The following is a 10,224-nucleotide window of genomic DNA, read 5'->3' as shown; positions in this document are numbered from 1 at the left end:
GCTATGATGGCTGAGTGGTTAAGGTGTTGGAATTGAAATCTAATAAGGTTCACCTGTGCAGGTTCAAATCCTGCTCACAGCAAGGCCAGTATTTTAGCCCGTCTCTAACCCGGGCAATACCTCTCTACAACCTCCTGAGGCACTCTCAATTCTCTCCCCAACCAAGTGAGTCCTGTTCTACTCCTTTCATAGAGATCCCTGGGACACCACCTTGCACTGTGTCCCTGAGGTGTCAGGCAAACTCTCAGCACCTGAAGCCTATGCTGCTGCTCACCTGATGCCCCATAGATCAGCCATAGCCCTGATTTTGCTCCTCTCTCTAGCGTGTGAAAGGAGCCAAGTCAGCGACTCCATGGGTGCTACAGGGCTGCAGAACCAACAGAGTTAAAAAAAAAGGTGCCCAGCAAACACCACTGCCCCTGCACCTCCCACCTGTTAGCAGGCCTGGCTGACAAGCTCCTCCTCTTCTCCTTCAGTGCCTCCCGCCGGCCATTGATGGGGTGTGCTGGAGGAGTGAGGAGAGAAAGAAGTGGGGCAGGGTGGGTTGGGAAGAGATTTGATGGTTTGCGGGCAAGGCTTGAGGTGAAGCAGGCATTGAGCACTGCCCGGGAACTCTCAAAGTCAGCGGCTCTGAGTGCAGAAGCCTTCCCTGAGTCTGAGCTGCCAGGATCCCTGCCACAGGGCAGGTGCCACAAGTCTCAGCCTCTCTGGCCCACCCATGGCTCTGGGCACCATCAGGAATCATTTGGCTCCTGGCACACAAGGCAACTTAAAAGCTGATTCCCTGGACAGCAGCTCAAACCCTGGCCTCTCCCATTAAGAGCCAGACGCTCTACTGACTGAACTAGCCAGGCTTGCTAAAAGCCTCCACCCCTCCTCTTCTTCTCCACGGCCACTGCCAATTCCTCCTCCTCTTCCTACCTCCTGCACCTGAGGATCACTAAATCTCCTCACCTAGACAGCCAGCCTGTTCACTGCACCCCACTCCCCCATGCCTGAGCCTCCCTGCCAAAGTCCTGCACCTGGCTCCATAGAATTAATTCTCACGTGTCACTGGGAACTCTACATCTTGTGCCCAGAGAGTCTCGGCCTCGCTCAGTAGAAGACCCGAGAAACACAGTGTCTGCCTTTTCTAAAGAAGTGCTTGGAGGAGGCTTTTCTCCCCTGACCATGTGGCCTAATGCTTAAGGTGTCTGACTTAAGATCAGGAGATTGAGGGGTTAAGTCTCTTCATGGTTGTGTTGCTACAGTTTTACCTTCGTGCTGAAAGTCCTGCTTCCTTCAGAGCTGGAACCTCTTCTTGGCTGCTCAGGCCAATGCTCTGGCTTCAGCTAGAGCCCCGGGAAGGAGTTGGGGTTGGATGTCACAAAGGCTGGGGCAGGAGCCCCAAGTCCTTCCAGTCTAGCCTTTGCCATTCCTGACTTGCCAAAGAAAATGGGCGGCTGCCCGGGCTAGCATGTAGAGCAATTTCCCTCTTCAAAGTGTGTGCCTGTCCCTCTGCTTGAGGGGGGTTGGTAAATAGCATCTTGGGAGCCTGGGTGTTTCTCTGCGTCTTGCCAGCTGGGGAAAAGCCTCTTGGGGTAAAATCTCCTGCCCCACTGCAAAAGTGAGCACTGTGAGTAGGAACAGACAGAGGCCACACCAGGGGACTGGTCCTGCTTTCCTACCTTCTTCTTATGTTGGCCACAGAGCATCAGCAGCTGCCCTGCACGCTGGTCTGCGGGTCGCATTCAGTGGGTGTTTGGCATGGCAGGAAGCAGCCTGGCTGGGGGTCTTTGTGGCTGTCTGCTGGCCATGCATAGGCATGGTCCTCCCCTCCTCTTGCCCCACCTTCAGTTGCTCTGTGGCTTATAAACCTTCCCTTGGAGTTGTCAGCACCAGCCGCCTCTGCTCTAGGTGTGCGGAGGAGGGAAGGTGTGAGGGGCTTCAGGCTGGGCTCCACCTCCCTCCTGCCAAGCCCTGACTATTAATCCCGGCCCTAGCACTCCTTTCTTCAAGCGCCGTGTGGGTCAGAGGAAAGGTGTGGCAGGAAGCACAAGGGCCAAACTTGTGGGCATCAGGTGAAGCAGTAAGAATCCCAACCAGGTCAAACCACAGGATTACAGGCAGCCATAGCCACCTCTACACCCCAATCCATTGCAGCCATCCCAACCAAAGACCTGGCTCCAGTGAGTGTGAGTCACCCAGCAGGAGGGAAAAGACTTACTCTTAAACAACTGGAGACAGGGAAATTGAGCACTTTGAGCTCCAGGGCTTTACCACAAACCAGCACAAGGTCCCACCGACATTTGAACTCAGACTGCAGGATTTAGAGTCCTGAGTGTTGCCTATTACACCATTGGACCAGCTTATGCTGCCTTCTCTGGCCATCAGTGACCCTCACGGGGCTGGCTCGTGTAAGGGACTGTTGGCTCTTTACTAAAACTTAGTGGGGTTTTTGGTTGGCTCGTTCCCAGTCCCAATAGAAGGGGGAAGGGTCAATGGGAAATCAGGACCCTGAGACTGACAGGCCCCTGGGGCAATGGTCACCAACTGGTAGAGAACAAGTAAGAATTTGTTAATGGAAAAAAATTCCTGGTGAAAATTGGCAAAACTGTGGAGATTTTGAAAAGTTCCAGTGAATTTACACATGAAGATATAAACAGAGAGACAAACACACACAGAGAGAAAGAGAAAATCACACACTGCACAGACCCACACAGACATGACAAAAACCAAACCCACACAGCGCACAGAGCCATATACACAAAAGGGAAAGCCACACAAAACATAGAAAGAACAAATCCACACCAAAAAATACAGCAAAAGCCCACAACAAGAAAGCACAAAACCCACATACCAAAAGAATAGTAAGCAAAAAACCAATCTGCATGCAAAAGTCATACACACACGCTCAGAAAACTATGCCAGGCATCCACCAAAATCACACAGGACCCACATGCACATCAACACGACAGACGAAAACCACATCAACATACAGAAAGCCAGGCAGAGTTTGAGTCTCACAGCAAAGAGGGTGAGCACAAAGGTGGTTTGGGGAGCAAAGATTGAGGGTGAGTCAGGGGCAGTGCTCTGGGCTCTGCTTGACCCCTGCTGACACAGGCAGCTGGTGGAGAGCAGAGCCTGGTAGATCTGTGGAATCTGCCCTGCTCTCTGTAAAGCAAGGGGACCTCGGTGTCTTCTGAGCTGTAATTGTATTTTCTGTAGGGCAAACTGATTGGCAGAACCCATTTGCTTAAAGAAAGCTAGTGCTCCATGGGAGGTTTGAACTCACAGCTTCAGCATCACTCCACTCAGCACTGCTACTATTAGTTCTGGCGCACTAACCCATTGCACCTCTACTGCCTGATTGAGAGTCTTGTCTCCTTGATTCATGGCTGGATTAGGGGTTGAGGGGGTTGCATTAGCTAAAACAAATCCATATTAATGGCTGCAGAATGGCAGCAGCAGAGGTGGGGAGTCTCCTTCTGTGTGATAGAGCTGGTCCCCCCTTCCATTGCTGAGAGGAAGGTTGGTGCTTTGAACCCACCTGGTGCTGGAATGTCCCATGGGTGAGATTAACAAGACTCTTGAGAAGAGAAGGGAAGGGAAGTCTTTTCTAGTCCTGCCTAGCTCCATTGGTCTCCTGGGGCCCTTTTGGCTCTCTGCTCCCCTGCTGGGGAGATGCAGAGACAAGCCCCCATCTGGGTGAGTCACCGAGAGGCTGTGTCCCATGGAGTGTGTGTGGGAGAAGGGGAGGGTTGGATTGGGCTCAAGGGGAGAAGGTTGTGTGTGACAGTGTGTGGGGGAGGGGGAGGGTGTGTTCCTTAGGATATAAATGATGGAAAACACAGGGGCAGTGACAGTGAAGCCCCATGTCTCAGTGTTATGACCCTGTGTGGTGCTGTCGTTCACCTTCCTCTCCTATGGTCTCATCTTTCATTGAATCCAGCATTTTTTCACCTGTCATCATCCCAGAGGTGTCCCACATGCCTCAGATACAGTGTCCCTCTTAGAGACGCCGAGGACTGGAACTGAATTCAGCTGCAGGACAGCTCTGCAAGGTCTTTATTCATTTGAACAGGAAAATGCTGAGTGTTTAAATTCATCTCAATCCCCCTGCCTCCATTCAGCAAACTCCTGAACATACTGGAGATGGGTCTGGAAATCGATTTTCATTCGAAAAAGTTTTTCAAGGGAATAACTTGGATGGGAACTAGGAAGCCATTATCCTGCATAGGAACATTCACCCACTGATCTATACTCTCAACAGAGAGTGTCATGTATAGCTCAGAGTAGGAACAGCTTTGAACCTGGGGGTTAGTAACTTTCTCTCTATACAAACACCACAGCTTACAAACTCCCACCCCCGCTCTGTGTCACCAGAGCATAACAACAGCTCTCCTTGGAGCACACACAGCTCCCCAGCTCCATGCCCGTCAGTCTCTCCAGCATTGCTCCAATACCTTAAAGCAGGGCCTCAACCTCAATTTACCTTAGGGCCAGTGCCAATCCTCCAATCCTCCCAGTGGTTCAATAATGTCACTCATACCGCTCAGAACCTGCCCCCCAAAACTCTGCCCCTCAACTGCCTAAGGCTCTAGGAGGGAGTTTGGGTGTGGGGAGGAGGTCCAGGGTTCAGGCCCTGGGCTGGGGTTGGGGACTGGGATGCAGGAGGGATGCAGGCTCTAGGGGGAGTTTGGGTGCAGAAGGGGTGAGAGGCTGGTCTCTGGGAGACAGTTTGGGTGGGGGAGGAGTTCTGGGGTGCAGGCTCTGGGATGGAGTTTGCAGCGCTATAACAAGGGCTAGGAGAGTGAGGCACTTGTCTCGGGTGCGCAAAGCGGAGGGGCACAGCTCTACCACGATCAGCGGCGCTTCGGTGGCAGCTCTACCGCTACTGCTTCTTCGGTAGCAATTTGACAGTGGGTCCTTCTCTCCGAGAGGGACTCAGGGACCCGCTGCCGAATTGCCATCAAAGGATGAATGAAGCAGAGGAGGCAATTGGGCAGCAGGTCCTTCCCTCCAACAGGGACTCAGGGACCTGCCACCAAAGAGCCTGGAGGCGGCCCTTGCCTCAGTCACAAAAATTCCTTGTTATGGCTCTGGGAGTTTGGGTGCTGGGTGCAGGCTCTGGGCTGGGGCAGGGGGAACAGGAGGAGGGGTGGGGGTGCAGGCTTTGGGAGGGAGTTTGGGGGCAGGCAGGAGGGGGTGTAGAAGGAGGGAGGAGGTGCAGGCTGTGGGAGGGAGTCGGGGCAGGCATGTGTGGAGGGGGGTGCAGGCTGTGGGAGGGAGTTTGGGGGCTGAGGGGGTGTAGAAGGAGGGCATGCAGACTCTGGGAGGGGCCGGCAGCCACTGGAGCGAGCAGGCAGACACTGCTCAGCTTCGCTGCACTGCCAGGGCCCCTTATGGGGAGCGCCTGGGGGGTGGCAGGTGGGGCCAAGGGAGTGACCCAGTCCCAAAACTGCTGGAGCCCCACGGGCAAGACCTTGACTGCCAGGCAGACAAACACCTTTAAGAGGAGGCGTCCCTCTCCCTGACAAAAACTGATCTTCCTCCTTCTGTTCAGTGACAGCCTGAATTGTTCCTTATCCCGGCAGAGCCAGAGGACTGAAAGCAGCAACATCAAATCCTTGTGTAGCTCGCAGGGATGGACATAAACACTCCCTGGTATCTGAGGAGATGTTTCGCTTTGCCCTTGGTCAACTACAAGGCTAAAGGGAAAGGAGGTGGCGCCAGGTATAAAGAGTGAAACATGACACATCATAGTTATGCCCATGGTGGCTGCAAAATCTTTTTATATACCTCTTCTTATCATCAGTGTACTGTTTTCTCTGGAGTCTAGGCCTTGACCAAGAAATTTGTACCTCGATAAAATAATCAACTGCCCCTGGTGAAGGCAATGGACTTGACACCCACTGGGGTGTCCTTACACAGATACAAGTACTAACAACAATGGCTGCCTTTTAACCATAGATTTTAGCCATAAATTTTAATCAGGGCAATACATTGAAACAAACCCCTGTTAAATCATTTCTCAGCCCGAGTCCTTTACCCACATTCCCTAGAGCATTGGGCCACCATGTGGACGTTTCATTTCCCTCCTCAGTTTCTCACAGAGACACAATTTCCTTTGCACAAATCCGTGAACAGCAAATTTGCCCTGGACCCTGGGCCCCGCAAGCCCTGGCCGAGAATTCCTTCCCTGGCTAGAGGCGCCTTTTTAAATTTTACTCACCCGGCAGTGGTCCGGGTCTTTGGATGCACTTCCGTGGCGGGTCCTTCAGTGCTGCCAAAGACACGGAGTGAGTGAAGGACCCGATGCCACTGAAGACTCGGACGCCACCCAATAAGTACAAGAGCCACAGGGGGTGGCCCCTTTTTTTATGTCCACTACCCCGCTTTGCCCCAGGCCCCCAAATCCTCTGGGTGGCCCTGCTTTTAGGGAGCGTGTTCCACTCCTGGTGGGACCACAAGATGTCTCAGAGCAGAGAGGGTGGCCAGGAGAGCGGTGACAAGGTGGAACGGCAAGTGACCGGCAATGTGGCCAGACAGCGGAAGGAGAAAGGGGCTATTCTCCCAGGAGGTAAGAGGTGAACTCTGGGTTTTCATTGACCCAGGACAGTAGCTGTGGGTGAGGTGCAGTGAAGGGAGGGGCACATCCACAGAGCTTTTGGTGTCTGGATTTAAGAGCCCGGGCCAAAAGGCCACTGCCCAGCACACTGGGGGGCAGGTGTTTTGCTCATAGTGTTGTTTTATGAATCCTCATTGTGGTGGAGTTTCCTCCTTTTTCTTAAAGTTTCTTTTCTACACTCAGTGGTTGTGAATGGGGAAAGTATTGCCTCTTAGAGGCACCCAGTGGCCAGGGCTAGTTTCCCCAGGTTACTGGGTGGGGGCTTAGGCAGATTGTGTGTTGTATTGTTGAAGAGGAGCCCCAAGGACCCAGACAGGGAATTGTAACTTCAACCTTCAGAGTAAGAGCCAGAGGTGTTGCCAGCTGAGCTAGCCAGGCCACCTAAACGTATTAACCCCTTTCACCGCAAGAGCAAAACCAGGTACTTCTGTGCTTCTCAGCAGCTGGGAAAGAGCCTCTTGGGGAAAATATCTCTTGCCCCACTGCCAAAAGGAGCCCCTTGAGTGGGAACGGTCAGAGGCCCCACCTGCTTTCCAACCACCTTGTGATGCTGGCCGCAGAACGAATGCTGGTCTGTGGGTGGCCTTCAGTGGGGGTTTGGCATGGCAGAGAGCAGGCTGGCCGGGTGTCTTTGTGGCAGTCTGCTGGCCACACATAGGCATGGTTATCTCCTCCTCTTGCCCTGCCCTCGGTTGCTCTGTGGCTTTTAAGCCTTCCCTTGGAGCTGTCAGCACCAGCCGCCTCTGCTCTAGGTGCCCAGAGCAGGAAAGGTGTGTTGGGCTCCAGCCTGGGACTCTTCCTCCCTCTTGCCTAGACCTGACTATGAAGCCTGGCCCTGGCACTCCTTCCTTTGAATGCCATGTGGGCAAGAGGAAGAGTGTGGCAGCTGCAGGGACCAAAGTTGTGGACATCAGGTGAAGCAACGAGAAACAACCATATGGTCAACGCGCAGGGCTCTCCAGCCAGAGTGTTAAGGACCCCAACCTATAGCAGCCAGCCCATTGAACCGGCCGGACCAAAGACCTATCTCCAGTGGGCATCAGTCACCCAGCAGGAGGGAAAAAACTCACTCCAGTTCACCATGAGAGAGGGGAGCCAAGCACATTGAGCTCCATGGCTTTGCAGGAAACCAGCATTGCTCCAGTAGGCCCCACTGAGATTTAAACTCAGATTCCAGGATCCAAAGTTCTGAGTGCTGCCCATTACACCATGGGACCTGCTGCCATTTCATTTTCTAGACACCTGTGACACTCAGCTGGCTGGTTTGTACCCTGCACTTATTGCTTCCCACTAGCAGCTTCCTCTTGCGGGACTCTCTCTCCTCCTCCATCGACTGTGGTCCTGCACTATCAGATCCGCAGGTCCTGCCCTGAGTCCCCACATCCCCCTGCTTTGTCTCCATTCCCTGCAGGCAACAAAAATGTTAGGGGAGCTGCCTCTCCCTTCACTCAGTGCTCCCGCTCATATCGGCCAGCTGCAGCCTCATCTCCTGGAACTCAGCCAGCTGTCATTTGATCCGGTCACACAGTCACATGCTGACTGGCTCCTCAGCATGGATGCTCTTGTGGAAACCCCACAGGTGACGCTGCAGGACTTGGTACCGTTGGTTTCTTTAATGTTGTGGTATTTACCCAGCAGCTGGAACAAAGCCGCCAACAAAGCAGGGGGGGCGGTGGCAGGCTCCGGGATGGAGTTTGGGTGTGGTGCAGAATCTGGGCTGGGGGAGGGGGTTGGGGTGCAAGGGGGACAGTGGCAGGCTCTAGGAGGGATTTTGGGTGCATGAGGTGCAGGTTCTGGGCTGGAGCAGGGGGTTGGGATGTGGCACCTATCTCAGGCAGCTTCTGAAAGTGACCCACACCCCCATTTGGCACAATTCCTACATGGAGGAGGCTGGGGGAGTCCCCTGGCACCACTGCCCACAGGCACCACCCCTGCAGCTCCCATTGTCGCAGTTCCAATGGCAGAGTTGGCACTTGGGGCAGGCGCAGCGTGCAAGAGACACACCCCACAGGGGCCGCAGGGACGTGCCAGATGCTTCTGGGGGTGGTGCGCCGTGTGAAGCGAGGGTGGGCAGGAATCTGCTTTAGCCCCACTGTGCTGCCAGTAGTGGTGGCAGGAACCCCAGGGCCCTTTCCAATCACCTGGGGCCAGCTGCTCAGGCTTTCTGATGGGGAAGGAAAGGGAAGCCACAAGAGTGGTCATGCATCCCTCGTGAGCAGTTCTGGGGAGTCTTTTGGGAGCTCCTGGAGTAGGCAGCAGAGAGGTGCAGCCTCGCCACAGAGTCTGTTTCCCTGGAAGGGAGAGGAGGCTGCAGGGTGATATCCCACCTCTGAGCATCCAAGAGACTCTGCTCCCCACTGCCATGCTGGAGCCTCCACATTTATTTATTGGCAAATAAAATTTGCAGAATTTTAAACTACTGTGCACAGAATTTTTATTGTGCAGAATCTCCTGAGGAATGAAACCGACTCAGGGAACCTCCTTGAATTGTCACTGCTTGGTTAACCACTCAGCCACCACATCAATGCAGAGAGAGTGCCAAGCCCTACTGCTATGTGGGGGTGGGGGCTGGGGTCAGGTCATACACATTCAGACTGTACGCTCCCCCAGCTACAAACCACTGCTGATTTCCCATTTAGGACATTAGCCCTTACTGACAAGGTTTGTCTGTGGTCTCTTTTTATCTCATGTTGCTAGTTAGAAGGATATTTATTTATTTTTCAAAAATACACAACTCCCTAAACCTGCTTTTAGCAATCAGAAGAATTTAGTGTCACCTTATTTTTGCCTGCCCCAGTAAAAAAGAAGAGGCTTTTGTGGGTTTCCTGACTCAGAGGATGAAAACAAACGTGTCGGTCCCAGGGGTGGCTCTAGGCACCAGCAAAGCAAGCAGGTACTTGGGGCAGCCCGTTTGCAGGGGCAGCAGCTAAGAGAGATCGAGCCTGGGAGCGGTGACCTAGAATCCTACTTTTGTCATCTCCGACTCAAAGAATACTTCCAACACACCTCTGAACAACATCCTATCCCACAGAATCCTTCCTACCAACGTTATAATAAAAAGGATTCTGCATGGACTCCTCCTGAGGGTCGAAACAACAGACTGGACTTCTACATAGATTGCTTCCGTCAACGTGCACAGGCTGAAATTGTGGAAAACAGCATCACTTGCTCCATAACCTAAGCCGTACTGAACACAATGCCATCAACAGCCTCAAGAACAACTCTGACATCATAATAAAAAAGGCTGACAAAGGAGGTGCTGTCGTCACCATGAATAGGTCGGAATATGAACAAGAGGCTGCTAGGCAGCTCTCTAACTCCACATTCTACAGGCCATTACCCTCTGACCCCACTGAGAGTTACCAAAAGAAACGACACCATCTGATCAAAAAACTCCCTGAAAAAGCACAGGAACAGATCTGTACAGACACATGGCTAGAACTCCGACCAGGTGTATTCTATTTGCTACCCAAGATCCATAAACCTGGAAATCCTGGATGCCCCATCATCTCAAGCCTTGGCACCTTAACAGCAGGATTGTCTGGCTATGTGGACTCTCTTCTCAGGCCCTATGCTACCAGCACTCCTAGCTATCTTCAAGACACCACTGACTT

The 10,224-nt window shown here is 53.0% G+C and overlaps 1 non-coding gene across 1 annotated transcript; it reads left to right on the top strand.

Moving 5' to 3' along the window:
- TRNAS-UGA (transfer RNA serine (anticodon UGA)) lies at positions 1–82 on the top strand. The gene has a single exon. It is a non-coding gene; the product is annotated as a tRNA-Ser (tRNA).
- The last annotated feature ends 10,142 nt before the right edge of the window (positions 83–10,224 follow it).

The sequence above is a fragment of the Gopherus flavomarginatus genome (genome assembly GCF_025201925.1).
Source record: "Gopherus flavomarginatus isolate rGopFla2 chromosome 13 unlocalized genomic scaffold, rGopFla2.mat.asm SUPER_13_unloc_2, whole genome shotgun sequence".
NCBI lineage: Eukaryota > Metazoa > Chordata > Testudines > Testudinidae > Gopherus > Gopherus flavomarginatus.
Note: the sequence above shows the minus strand (reverse complement) of the source record. Positions and strands in the feature narration are given on the sequence as shown.